The sequence below is a fragment of the Chinchilla lanigera genome, unplaced genomic scaffold (genome assembly GCF_000276665.1).
Source record: "Chinchilla lanigera isolate Chin_1 unplaced genomic scaffold, ChiLan1.0 scaffold00023, whole genome shotgun sequence".
Lineage (NCBI taxonomy): Eukaryota > Metazoa > Chordata > Mammalia > Rodentia > Chinchillidae > Chinchilla > Chinchilla lanigera.
In genome coordinates this window covers 1,860,058-1,864,995 of record NW_004955424.1, presented here as the reverse complement: position 1 = coordinate 1,864,995, position 4,938 = coordinate 1,860,058, and positions in this window count along the sequence as shown.

Below are 4,938 nucleotides of genomic sequence, written 5' to 3'. Positions count from 1 at the left end.
CAGGTCTTTCTGAAGATCGGCCCTCTGGAACTTCTTACAAATCTGCTTTGGGCAGGGGATGTGACTCAGAGGTAGAGCACGGGCTTGGCATACATGAGGCCCTGGTTTGTTCCATGCTCAACATCCCCTCTGTCCCCCAAGGATTCCACTTTCTCATGCTTTGAGAAAAGCTTACTCACAAGAGGGGTACTGCTGGAGGTGCTCTGCCGCAGAACTGTCACGGGGCTGGGGGTGGGGTGGGGTGGAGAGTGTGCTGTAGGATCCAGGCTCTGGCCAGTCTGCGAGCACCGCGGGAACCTGATGCTGGGGACAGCTGCGCATGCTGCTTTCAGGTGAGCATGTCAGAGCTAGGAAGCAAAACCCTTCTGTAGTATTGCTTCAGTGCCTTCTGACAGCTCTGCTTCCAGCTGGCAAGAAAGAATCTACAAAAAGACCAACAAAAAAAAAAAATTGTCATTTTTGGAGCTGGGTGTGGTGGCGCACACCTGTAATCCCAGCATTCAGGAGGCTGAGGCAGGAGGGTCGTTGCAAGTTCGAGAGCAGCCTGGGCTACAAAGTGAGTTCAAGTCCAGCCTGAACTGCATAGCTAGACCCTATCTCAAACCCCACCCCACCCCCCAAAAAAAAGAATCTAAAGGCATAGACCCATTTTCCTGGAAGAAGTGAATTGAAAGTTGGCACAGTCCATCCCTTTGGATATGTACCTTCATGCACGCTCTTCTGCATATCTTTAAACTCCCATTCAACAGCAAAGACGATAGTTCCATGTTTCTGCCTCACACTCACCCTCCATAGGTGTGAACAAGTTTCGCTCTCCTCAAATGAGATGCAGTCCCAAGAGTCATTCTGTCTGTTACTGTCTGCATTGGTTATGCCTAAAATCCTCTGTTCTACTGAATTTTCTGTTACTTGGTGACTAAACTGTACAGCTAACTTGCAACAACTTGGATGAAAAAAATGGGAAGATGAGTTTCAAAAATAAACAGGCAGAAAAGGCAGGTCCACATTCAGAATGTGTTCCTGCGCAGAATCTCTGCCCCTTCCGTGATGGCAGGTGTAATCATCCTCACTGCAGCTGGCTGAGCCCCGTGAGAACGGCGACGCAGTGTTAATCCCTGCCACCGTGGCTTGTGGGCTCATTGGGTAAGCGCCAAGGCAGAGTGTGTCATTGTGTTCACTGGTTATTAAGGGTGTTCTCTGCCTTTTGGGCGCCTTTCGGTGGGCATTCATGGGGCACACGAACATCTTCATGACATACACTCAGGTTCATCCATGTGCGTCTTCCTCATACTTCCTTTTCACCCAACTTAGGGTTCAGTTCCATTTGAATCCTTGATTACTTAGCCAAACTACGGGGCACTGGGCACGAATTAGTCTAAATCCACATTTCTGGCCGTCTCTCACTCTTCAAGTACCATGTATAATCAAGCATCTCAAATCCTGGGAGGATATTACTATTCGTCAGAATTAATTATTCTTTGTTAGGTTTTGGGACAGGGTCTTGCTGTGTAGTTCGGCCTGGCCTTGAACTCATGGGCAGCAATCGTGCCTCAGCCTCCTGAGTGCTGGGATAACAGGCTTGTGCCACCACGCCTGGCCACTCAGACGTTGTGAGTGGGGATGAAGTGCTACAGCTGTGCGCTTGTGGGTTGTACTAGCATGTTGCAAAAGCCAATTGTCTTCCTCACTTTCTTGTCACTGGGGCACAATACCCGATAAGCAATTGAAGGGGGAAAGGTTTATTTTGGCTCACGGTGTGTGAGGTTTCAGTGCATAGTCAGGGCTCTGAGACAGAATGGCGTGGCGCAGGGGCGTGGCAGAGGAATGGTAGCTCACTGCGTGGCAGCCAGGAAGCAGAGTCAGAGGAGGTGGAAAGGGAGAACCTTCCGCAGTGACCCGCGTCTTCCAACCAGGCCCCGCCTCCTGATGGCAGGACAGCCGCACCCTATCCGTCTCCTCCCTAAGGTTACACCGGTGAACCCTGGAGGCCTCAGGGGAACATCTAGATAGAAGCCATAGCACCCACCTGTTAACCAGAGTCTTCTCTTCCTCGGTGAGCTGAACACCCCAGGAGACAGGGACGGCTGGAGGGACAGGCGTGGATGTCAAAGAATCCGAGCCGTCTGCATGGGCCGTCTGCCATTATCATTTCAGTCCACGCTACTGGAGCTTCTGTTCGCAGCAGGACGGGTCTCCCTGCGCTCCTTCCTCCTATCCCTAGTTCATGCCCGCTTTTAGCCTGAACTAATCTTTTAAAACAAATCTAAGCACACCTGGCCTTCCCACTTAGAAAGACCTTCCCTTGGCTCTTAGGCTGAAGATTGAGGCTTAGCTGCTGGTCTCATTTCCTCGGAAGCTGGCGATGGTTCTTGATCCCAGGCTTGCAACCTTCTGTATGTTGCTGGGCTGTGCCACAAGACACGAAACGCCCTGAGGTGAGCGGCAGGGACGGAAGCCCGGGCTCATCGACTGGGCACGGCTGTTGTCGTGAACAGGGTGCTCTTTCCCTCCCTTTGCCTCCCTTCTCCGTGACCTCTCAGACCCGCTTATACCGCGTGTGGCTCTACATCCCCTGGGGAATTTCCTTTTCCCCTTTGCTTGCTTGGTTAATGCATTTTCCTAACTAGAGCCTTTGTCTAGTTCCAAAGGACGGGAGCTGTTGGTTCTGCGGCCAGTCCGAGGGAGACGCTTGGGCGTCAATCGCACTTGCTGATTAAATGCGTTAGCGCTGTCCTTGTTTTCTGTGTTACCCTTTTTTGGGGGGTGGACAGTGGAGGCTACTAAACACCCAGGGCATTTGTACTGAGTTGCATCCCCAGATTTTTTTTTTTTTTTAAATAGTATCTCACTAAGTTTCCCAGGAACTTGTGATCCTCCTGCCTTAACCTCCTAGAGAGGGATTAACACCATCAAGTTTGGCTTGTGTCATCCTTTTGCATAATTTTGTGTTTGTGCTCTCCCAAGATGATGGCAGTACATACTGCCACTTAAGAGCTTAAGGTTCTTTAGGTGCGCATGGCTTGCTTCCTCCGTGGCTGGCGGAGTGTGCCCATAGCCACAATCCCAGCATGCTCTCTCTCTTCGAGACCGCAGACTCGGGCCACTCTCAGCCACAGATGAGGAAGTTCATGCTTTCCAAGCATGACCTCAAACCCAGAAATCAAAAAGAAACAGATGTGGCACACACCTGTAATCCCAGCACTCGGGAGGCTGAGGCAGGAGGATCGTTGCGAGTTTGAGACCCACCTATGCTACTAAGTGAGCTCGAGCCCAGCCTGAACTGTATAGTGAGACCCTGTCTCAAAAAGACAAACAAACAGAAAATCCTTGCCGTTACATCTCTATTTAGTCTTGATTATCTCCTTAGAATGAATTCCAAGATATGAAATTTTGGGGACAAGATGTACACAGTACTTTTTGTGTACCTTTATTATTACCTGTTACCAAGTTGGTCCTCTGTCTAGGAACCAGTTTCTATCCTTATAGTATACAAGTGCCTTTTCCATTCCCACCAACCCTGAGTAGCAGCAATCTTTCATATCTTTGCTAATGCATATATGAAAAGTGACCTATTATGGTTATTGTTATTTTCATTTCTTTAGCTGTGAAACAAATATCATTTACAGGCTGGTCTCAAACTCGCAATGATCCTCCTGCCTCAGCCTCCTGAGTGCTGGGATTACAGGTGTGTACCACCACACTAGGCCTGCAAGGATTTTTATTCTTCACAACATTGTTGATGATTGTTGGGTTTTGTGGTGCTGGGCATCAAACCCAGGACTTTGTACACACACTAGGCACTGTGTATCCTACTCTTGGCCTAAGGATGGAACAAAATCCTTGGCCTCTGTACTTAAATTTTTAAGTAGCCTTTTATAAACCTACAGCAGACTGTTGTCCTGCTTTTTTTTTTGAGACGAGGTCTCACGATGTAGTGCAGGCTGACCTTGAACTCACCTATATAATACAGGCTGGCCTCGAACATACACTGTATGTACTAAGCCACACTCCAGGCCCAATAGTAGCCTCTAAAAAGGAGAGAGTTTGTATCTAGAAAAAAATGTCATATGGTATTTAACAATGATGGTAGATATCTTTATGTATTGCCCTGGAAAGGATATTGTTCAAGGAACTCTGCAAGTTGCACAGCAGCGTGTGGTGATGTTCCTATATTTAATAAATCAGCTATACCTGTCTTGGTATAAACGCACAGAAAGGCTTGGAATGACATATGTCAATAGGGTTGTGTTGTGGATTTAAAATTTCCATCATTCATCATGGGACTATAAATGTAATTGTCCTTTTCTCAATGACTGTACTCATTTTGTCTCATGAGCCCCCAAACAAACTCCGTTCCTTCTTGCTTAATACTCAGGCTCCCGTGAGTACTCACCTCTGACTCCTCCTTCCCTTTTTCCTGGGGGTGATTTACAAATGGCATTGCTGTGATGTGTGTATGGTGCAAAGACTATGCTGTCCTCGATCCCCCAGTCTCTACTGAGGTGTCGCTTGTCTGAACACCGCCTACGCATGGTCACATTGCTGTATGTGTCTGATTTCTGCTCACTGCAAGACCATGAAGTCTATCACTGCTTTGTCCCTAGCCTTGGGCCACAGGGTGTGCCCACTGTCTCATGGAGGGAACAGGATGCGAAACACCTCCTAGGGACTCTCTTCATTGGGTGTGAAGCTACTTCCTGCCAAGTCTCTCCTCCAATCAGCTGGTCCGCTCTTGCTTTTCTTAGAGGGAAGCCTCCTCTCTGTTGTCAGCCACTCCTGGTCCTCTTGTTTGGGACATGCTAGGAATGCCTCCCTGCCTGCAAGCTTTGGTTCTTCATCTTCCTGACCAGGCTGCTGCTGCTTTTATATGAAATACTGATTGCTCTCAGAGACCTGGGTTTTGCCATGGAAACAGTGGCTTTTAAGACAATAGTCTGC